Raw genomic sequence first — 9,620 nt, forward strand, 5'->3', positions numbered from 1 at the left:
TGAGCATCTTTTCATGTGTCGGTTGGCCATCTGGATGTCTTCTTTGGAGAAATGTCTGTTCGTGTCTTCTGCCAAATTTTTAATTGGATTGTTTGTTTTTTGGGTGTTAAGTTGTGTAAGTTCTTTATATATTTTGGATACTAACCTTTTATCAGATATGTCATTTGCAAATATATTCTCCCATTCAGTAGATTGCCTCTTAGTTTTGTTGATTGTTTCCTTTGCTGTACAGAAACTTTATTTTGATGTAGTCCCAATAGTTTACTTTTGCTTTTAATTCCCTTGTTTCTAGAAAAATGTTGCTACAGCCAATGTCAGAGAAATTACTGCCTGTACTGTCTTCAAGGATTTTTATGGTTTCAGGTCTCAAATTTAGGTCTTTCATACATTTTAAGTGTACTTTTGTATACGGTGAAAGAAAGTGGTCTAGTCCCATTCTTCTGCATGTAGCTGACCAGTGTTCCCAACACCATTTGCTGAAGAGACTGTCTTTTTTCCATTGTATATTCATTCCTCCTTTGTTGAAGATTAATTGATCATATAACTGTGGGTTGTTTCTGGATTTTCTATTCTACTCCACTGATTTATTTTTTTGAAAAATAAATTTATTTTTATGCCAGTACCACACTGTTTTAATTGCTATCGCTTTGTAGTATAACTTGAAATCTGGAATTGTGATACCTCCAGTTTTGTTTCTCTAGAAATTTATATATGTATGAGAGAGCGAGTGAGCAAGAGAACATGTGCAAACAGGAGAAGGGGGCAGAGGGAGGTAGAGAGAGAGGGAGAATCTTTTTTTTTTTTTTTTTACTTTATTTTATTTTTTAAATTTACATCCAAGTTAGTTAGCATATAGTGCCGCAATGATTTCAGGAGTAGATTCCTTAAGGCCCCTTACCCATTTAGCCCATCCTCCCTCCCACGACTCCTCCCGTAACCCTCAGTTTGTTCTCCATATTTATGAGTCTCTTCTGTTTTGTCCCCCTCCCTGTTTTTATATTATTTTTGCTTCCCTTCCCTTGTGTTCATCTGTTCCGTGTCTTAAAGTCCTCATGTGAATGAAGTCATATGATATTTGGAGAGAGGGAGAATCTTAAGCAGGGTCCACCCTCAGCATGGAGCCTAATGTGGGGCTCAATCCCATGACCCTGAGATCATGACCTGAGCAAAAATAACAAGTCGGACCCTCAACCGACTGAGCCACCTAGGCACCTCCAGACTTTTATCATATAGACATATCATAGATGTACACAAAGGTTTAGCCATAAGACTGTTCATCTATTGGATATAAACTGCTCCAAAGTAGGAAGCTATTTACATAGTGTATTCATAGAATGGGATATTATAGCCATAAAATATCTGTTCATCTTCCTGATTTATTTCCAAACCTTCTTTAGCATCATATGCAGTTGAAAGAACATGAACTTTGGTGATAAAAGATGCTTATTTAAAGTTTTCTTTCCGGGGTGCCTGGGTGGCTCAGTCCATCAGTCATCCAACTTCGGTTCAGGTCATGATCTCACAGTTCGTGGGTTTGAGTCTGTGTCGAACTCTGTGCTCACTGGAACCTGCTTCAGATCCTGTGTCTCCCATTGTCTCTGCCCCTTCCCTGCTCACGCTCTGTCTCTCTCTGTTCTCAAAAGTGAGTAAAAAATTAAAAGAAAAAAAATTAAAGTTCTCATTCCATCTCTTTCTAGGTGTGTGGCTTTTCAAGTCACGTTAGCTTCTGAGCCTGTTTCCTCACACGCACGATGAAGTCAGAAATAATAAATACCTAATTGAGACGTGCATAGTATGTTGCCAACTCTTACACCATCCAGAACTCATGACTATGGCAATTTCTTCAGCATATAGCTGAAACCACAGCCAGAGCTGTCCCCTGGCTGTAAGATGATTCCTGGAGGGTGTGTCTGCTCTTCTTCCGCCTGTGGCAGAACAAAATCCCCCGGCCACCTGGTCCTCTCTACCCCTGACCCAGAGTCCATTTGACACAACTTCAGCACCCAGGGAGCCAGAGGAATGGAGGGCAGTGAGAACATCCCATGACCGAGCCGTTCACGTGAGTGAGGGAAGTAACCTCAGACACCAGTCCCCAGAGTTCCCTAACTGGGGTGGCAGGGCCATGGTGGTTGCCATAGCTGTGTGCTTCCTGTAACATCTGCTGCACGTTTTGATAATTCACTTGCGTTTTTTTTCAATATTGTATTTGTGAGAGAGAACAGGTGGGGGCGGGGCAGAGAGAGGGGGGACAGAAGATCTGAAGTGGGCTCTACGCTGACAGCAGAGAGCCCGATGTGGGGCTTGATCTCACAAACGGGGAGATCGTGACCTGAGCCGAAGGCTGATGCTCAACTGACTGAGCCACCCAGGTGCCCCTGATAATCCACTTTTTAAAAATAAAATGAATTTATTTGCAAAGGAAACTTCACATCACTACAATAAATGAAAACCAAAACAACGTTGCTTTTGCTAAAGTAGAAGTGAACCAAGACAGACACAGTGATCACAAAATAAGGAAATTAAATTCTAGGGACTCCTGCTTAGTCCCAAGATATGTCCTCAGTCAAGGAGGAAAGGAGCAAGTGTAGGGAGCTGTTGACATACAAGTACCAACAGGAGAATTTCTCTTTGGTGTGTTATCCAAAGAATAAAAGGAGAATTGAGAAGTGATTACCTTTTTTTTTATCCAGTTATTCTCTTTTAGGCTTGCGATTCCTAAAATTATTCCCCATAGGGATAATTGTAGTGCCTACCCTTTGAGAAATATCGATACATCCGGTCTCCCACCACCGTCTCTCCGCGCCCCCCCCCCCCCCCCCCCCGCCATTTCATAGATGGGAAAAGTGTGGCCCAAGCAAGAGAAGAAACCTGGTCAAAGCTCACCGAGAATCAGTGGTTGAGCCGTGATGGACCCAGTGCCCTCTACCAACACTCCAGTACGCCTCACGAGAAGGCGTGGTTTTAAAAGATAAACCAAAACGAGCAAAAACAAGCTCTGAATCACCACGGTTTTGACTTGAAGAGATCACAGCTGCTCTTTTGAATTTGTGGTTCTGCTTTTAGAGAAAGGACAAAAACACCACGTAGCCTTCAAAGAATATATATATTGACTTATAGACTTTCTTTGAAGTGGCCTCTATTTTAAGGGTAGAGTTTAACATTCAGCTGAAAACAACACAGACAAAGCTGCTTCATCGAAGGTGTGTCAGGATCAGATTCGAGTTAAATATCGTCGTTTTTGCTGCACTCACACAGCACTCTGTGCACTTCTTCACAGATCGTGCATTCACAAGGTGTTTTCACACACTTTGACTCACACTGACTTGGTTATCATGCCAACCACGGGAGAGGGGTTCTAATTCTTCATGCGCACCTCTGAGGGTGCTTGGAGTCTTGAAAGGGGAGGGTCCTTCTCCCCCGCATGGCCCCAGGACCAGGAAGCCAGGGAGAAGGATAGTTGATTGGGACGGCTCCAGTGACCAGTCCCTACCCCCTGGGGTCCCCAGGGAGGTGCTGTTGAGGAGGAAAGAGAGCCCCAAGGACAGTGACTTGGCCGTTTTGCCTGGGAAGGGCACTGGGCTCTGTCACCTGCCCCTGAGAAGGCAGCCGTGCTGGCCTGGGCCAGGGAGAAGCTTTGATTCCTGGAAATGCACATCAGCACATTCATTACTGTCTTATCAGCAAAGTGCAAAGGAGGCCAGAGAGCAAGGGGACGGATCCTATTACTCGTGACGAAATGCCCTTCTGGTCAAGTATGAAAAATGTTTTAGGAATGAATTCCCAGCCATGGTGTGAAAACAGATGTTGGATTCTTTTTTTTTTTTTTTTTTTTCTTTTCTTTTTTTTTTCTTTGTTTTCCTCCTCTGACACAGTTCAGGAAGACAGGGGCAAGAATCAAACGTTTGAAGCCCAGTTGCTCACGTGTGTAAAGGGCCCTGAAATAATGTCAGAAGAGAGGCTTCTGTGTCAAGGCTGTAAGCGCTGGGCGAGTCTCTCTCCATTCCCTTGTTCTACGTAAGGAGAAACTGAGGGCCATTTGAGAGGGCAAGGAGGTTCCCAAGGTCATGCAGCTTGGCTGGGGTTCTTTGAATCTTTTGCGACGGTCACGAAATTGGGGCTGAGAATCTTGAATGGGGACATAAAACAATGAACTTGAGAAAAATTAGGTTTTTATGACGGGAGTAAAAGCTTTACCTAGTCATTTTATTTTTTTTTCTTTTAAGTAATCAAGCAAAAAAAAAATAAAGGAAGAAAATGTTCTTTCTCTCAAAAATGATTATGTTTATGAAGAAATAGAAGCAACCGTGGAGGCTTCCAACTACAGCCTCCAGAGGCAGAAGGACTGACCAGGGAAAAGCGGTCAAGGTTTGATGTTAAGTACAACCAGGATCGAAAATCCTGCTTCTGCCCTTCAGTCGCTGTGTAATCCTAGGCAAGTCTCTGAGCCTCAGATTTTTCTTTACAAAATGGGGATACCGATGCTTTCTTGAAAGGGTTGTTGTGAAGAAAATTGAATTACTATGAAGAGCTAATGTGTTCGAGCCCTTCCTCTGCGCCAAACACTGGGCCATGCGCTTTCGTGGATGATATTCATTTGGTCTTCCCAGTAACTCACTGACCGAACTACGGTAGGAGTCTTATTCTATAGATAAGGATATGAGGACTCCAGGAGGTTACGTAGCTACTCACTTAGACCACTGAGCCAGGAAGGAGAAGAAGTGGGACCTGAACCCATGCTATCTGACTGCACAGCCCGTGTAAACCCATACAGGGTGACTGGGATAGCAGCCACGTGTGTTAGAAGTGCAGCATAAGGGGCAGCCAATATTGGTATGATTGAAATAAACGTTTCAGGGCGCCTGGGTGGCTCAGTCGGTTAAGTGTCTGACTTCGGCTCCGGTCATCATCTCTCAGTTCATGGGTTTGAGCCCCATATCAGGCTCTGTGCAGACAGCTCAGAGCCTGGAGCCTGCTTTGGATTCCTGTGTCTTCTTCCTCTCTCTCTGCCCTTCCTCCACTCCGTCTCTCTGTCTCTCAAAAATAAATAAAGGTTGAAAAGTTTATTTTTAAATAAAAAAGAAATAATTGTGTTTCACTTCACTTGGGTTATGTAACATCACAAAAGCTGCATCCTTCTGAGATCATGATTGAAAAGAAGTTAGGAAAGTAGTACTAAGAAATATTTGAGGACGAAGCCCGAAGTCTCTTTGATATATGGGATGAAAAACTAATATACGGGCCATGGCCTAGGGGTGCCATCATGAAACGTTTGAAAAAAAAATAAGGGTTCCTATATCATAAAACTAAGAGTGGAAATCCTACATTGAGTCCCTGCTATCGATCTTCCTGGGGGGAGCTGAATTGTCCTATTTCTCTGCTTTGAATGGGAATTATCTAACCCACTGAAGGGATGTTGGTTGCCTCATTCCCTGGTCACAAAGTCAGGTTGGCTACTATATGTAAATGTCTTGACTGAAACAGATGGATCACTACACAAAAAACATCTTTTTAAAAAAAATATGCATCCTTGGGGCACCTGGGTGGCTCAGTCGGTTGGGTGGCCGACTTTGGCTCAGGTCATGATCTCATGGTCCGTGAGTTCGAGCCCCACGTCGGGCTCTGTGCTGACTGCTCAGAGCCTGGAGCCTGTTTCAGATTCTGTGTCTCCCTCTCTCTCTGACCCTGCCCCGTTCATGCTCTGTCTCTCTCTGTCTCAAAAATAAACGTTAAAAAAATTTTTTTTTAAATAAAAAAATAAAAAAATAAATAAATAAATAAATATGCATCCATTATGTGGAGCCCATGGGAGAAAAGTAGTGACAGTGCCCCTCCTTGATGAGAAAGTTGGGTGCCACTCACCCAGGAGCCAGAGCCATTTCAGTTATTTTATGACCAGAGGCTGTTAGGACTGGCAAGCAAGTTCAGAAAATGCTGGAGGACCCATTGACCTATAAACCCCCTGATCACTGGAAAAAACTAGATCCGCGTGTGCTCTACTGCATCATTTTATTTTATTTTATTTTATTTTATTTTATTTTATTTTTTTATTTTTTTTCAACGTTTTTTATTTATTTTTGGGACAGAGAGAGACAGAGCATGAACAGGGGAGGGGCAGAGAGAGAGGGAGACACAGAATCGGAAACAGGCTCCAGGCTCTGAGCCATCAGCCCAGAGCCCGACGCGGGGCTCGAACTCACGGACCGCGAGATCGTGACCTGGCTGAAGTCGGACGCTTAACCGACTGCGCCACCCAGGCGCCCCTCTACTGCATCATTTTAAAGCAGTAGATGTTGCTGAGAGAGTGGACAGGATTTGCCCAGGATCTCCAGGGAAATCGAGGCAGGTCTGCGGTCCTGAGCTGTTGTCCCATCCATAATGGTTTTCAGACATTGTGGGTGGGTTTTTGGAAGGGTTTTCTGAGCTCTTGTCATTCAATAACCCGGGAAGGCTTCCTGGAGGGTGACTTAAAGTGTCACATGAAGAAGTATACACATACAGCTCAATGAGTTTTCAGGAGCCCGTGCGACCAGCACCCGCTTCATGAAACAGGATGTGACTAACAGCACAGACCCCATATCTTGTGCTGTGTTGTAGTAACTACCACTTCCCTGAGGGGTAACTACTCTCCTGAATTCTAACATTATAGATTGATTTCGCTTGTTTCTGAACTTTTTTCAATGGAATCTCTGGGATATACTCTTTTGTGCTTGGTTTCTTTCGCTCAGTATTGTATTTGCGATATTGTAGATCGCACATTCTCATTGCTGTATAGTTTTCTACTCTGGATGTATCATAATCCACTGACCCAGTCTGTTGATGCACATTCGGTTACTATGCATAGTGCTGTTGTGAGGACCCCATTGTGTTCATTCGGTGCGTGCATGTTCATGTTTCTGCTGTGTACATTCAGGAGTGGAATTGCTTGGAGAGGATGGGGATGAGAAAACTGCCCCAAAACGCTGGGGGAAGCCCCTCCAGCAGAGGAAGGGTCTGTGACCAAGCATGAGGTGCCAAAAAAGCAAGAGACATTGGGGGACGCTGAGACACCTGGGAAATTGAGCATATGGTGCCCATGAATCCTGAGCAATGGAATGCTCCCTCTCCTGGGACAGCCCGCCTCTCCCCCCTCACCTCTCTCTGGCTAACTCCTTGTTCTTTATCATTTGAATCTCAGCTTGGAGGTCACTGTTTCCTGGGAAGCTTCCTGACTGCCTCTGCCTGGCTAGTTCTCTCCTCCGAGCTCCTGCAGCCTGGCATGATTCTAGTTGCACACAGTACTGCCCCCACTGCACTGCCATTGTTTGCTGAGTTTGCCTTTCTCCTCTTTAGACTGTGAATTCCTTGAAGGACAGATGGGTTTGGCTCAGTGTCTTCTGTTTGTGTCTGATCCACTCTGCACTTTCTCTGTCCAGGGAAGCTGACCTCTGTGGACTGCATCAAGAGGCCTCCTGGCGCTCTGTTTCTGGCTCTGGACTGTAGAGGGGTCCCCTCAGAGGCCTGGCAGGAGAGAGGAGAGTGAAGGCAGGTGATATTTCACTTAGCCCTTGCTCTGCAGGGTTGTCTTGGGCTGGCCACATTCCCTGCAGAAGGTCATAGCATCTCTCCAGCTAAGCGACTCTCACTTCGGGACTCAGAGTACACAGTCTCGAAGCTTCTTGCCTCAAGGAAATGCACTATCCTTGTGGTTCTCTGACTATTCAACCAATCCTGTTTGGATTGTCCTGGTTTATGTATGCCATCTGCTGGGACCCTGTCTGATGCATGCATTTTATTTGTCTCCGTACTATCTAGCACATTGCCTGGGATATGCTAGCTATCAGTGAGGGTTTATTGGCTAAATAAATCGGTGAAGAAACAGGAAAGAATGAAGATGGGGGAGTTGGCCAGGAGCCAACAGTGCAGGACCTTGAATGTCCTTCTGTGAAGTTTAGACTTTAATCCTCAAGACCAGGTGTTGTAACTGCAAGTGTTACCATGGGGGCCGGGCAGGTATAGGTGGGGGCTGTGCAAACCAGGAGGTGAATGCTGTTTATATTATGCCTTCGCTATTCCGCACCAGCCCGTTAACGTTCTGCAGGAACTCGGACCCAATACAGCCAGATCTTCTGATTTTTCAAGAGACATCAGAATCCTGATTTCCGATTTTTCTTTCTGTGAAATTTCTGATGGTTTCATGTGAAATGCCAAGGTTTAAATGGTGTCAACATTTCAAATTTTAAAACACTTTGCACTGACAAGTAAGGCATGACTGCTAGCTTGTAAGCTCTCTGCAGCCAGAGGGGAGCCATCAGACGGTGTGAGGGCAGGAAGCAAGGTGTTCAGATACTACACAGCACTGTGAAAAAAGGTATCTCCAGTAAATGAACTGCAGAGACCGTGGGCCCTTCGGCCTTGGTCCCTAAAGCAGTTCAAATGTGCTGAGAATCTCTTACACTAAGAACACTAATCTTTCTCTATGATGGTTATTTTTTTTTTAAATCAGTTTTTAGTTCTAAAAATAGTGGTTGGTGGATTTATCCACTTTAGTCAGGTTCCCAGCCACTTTCTCTATTTCTGCTTCAAGCTGGGAGCTCTGAGTTCTTTTGGGTTTTATCAAATTATACACTGTGCAAAGGCATCCATTTCACCAACAGATGGACTTAATGTGCATGAAAATACATGCCTTTTAAAGAAACTAAATTAGTAGTTCCACTTCTTTCCCCTTTTATTAAAGACAGAGTCCTAGCAGAGCTCTCTGCTATAAAGTCAGACTTTACAGACATCAGCAAAATGAGATTTATTTGGATGGAAATCCGACGGAACATCAGACGTGTTGTTCGCAACACTGAACCTGCAGGTTTCACGTAGAGATTCGGAGGAGTCTGGCCCCCATAAAAACAGAAAAGGGAGAGAAAATTTTTGAGAAGTTTTAAGTCTGCAAGAGCCAGAGTTTCTCTTGAAAGACTGGGTCAAGGGCTCCCTTTGATCCTGGGCAACATGGCGTGAAGATGTGGAAGCTGAATGCCGCTGGCAGTGTCCAGTGTCGTGCGTGAAGCCCTGGGACGGGGTCAAAGGACCTAGATTCTCGTCCTGACTTTGTCCCTAAGTCATCCTGAGACCTCAGACAAGCTTCTCCACTCAGACTGCCTGATTTCCCATTTAGAATGTTGGGGCAGACCTACTCTGTCCTCCCCACGAGATTTTTCTTAGAGGAAGGAACAAGGAAATATGGTGAAGGAGAACCCCTTCTTTCCCAGGCTTTTATTTGTGTTTTTATTTATTATACACAATAACATGAATGCATTCTGACTGTGAAATCTCAATCAATACCTGAGCTGAGCGAAAGTGCCAGTTTGTGCCCCCTTTCCCTCATGTGTATTTGCCCTTGATTTTTTATGAAATTATATACATATATATATATATATATATATATGGAGAGAGAGAGACATATAATGTAGACATTATGGTGCCTTTTTTTGGTCTCATAAACAATTTGCTAGAATAAAATGTTCTATGCCAGAATATACGAATCAGCCACATTCTTTTGGATGGTTTCATGGATGCCGCAGTTTGGATGCACCGTGGTCTTTTTTCTTTTTTTTTTAAAGTTTATGTATTTATTGAAAGAGAGAGAGGCGGAG

Source organism: Felis catus, chromosome D4 (assembly GCF_018350175.1).
Source record: "Felis catus isolate Fca126 chromosome D4, F.catus_Fca126_mat1.0, whole genome shotgun sequence".
Taxonomy (NCBI): Eukaryota; Metazoa; Chordata; class Mammalia; order Carnivora; family Felidae; genus Felis; species Felis catus.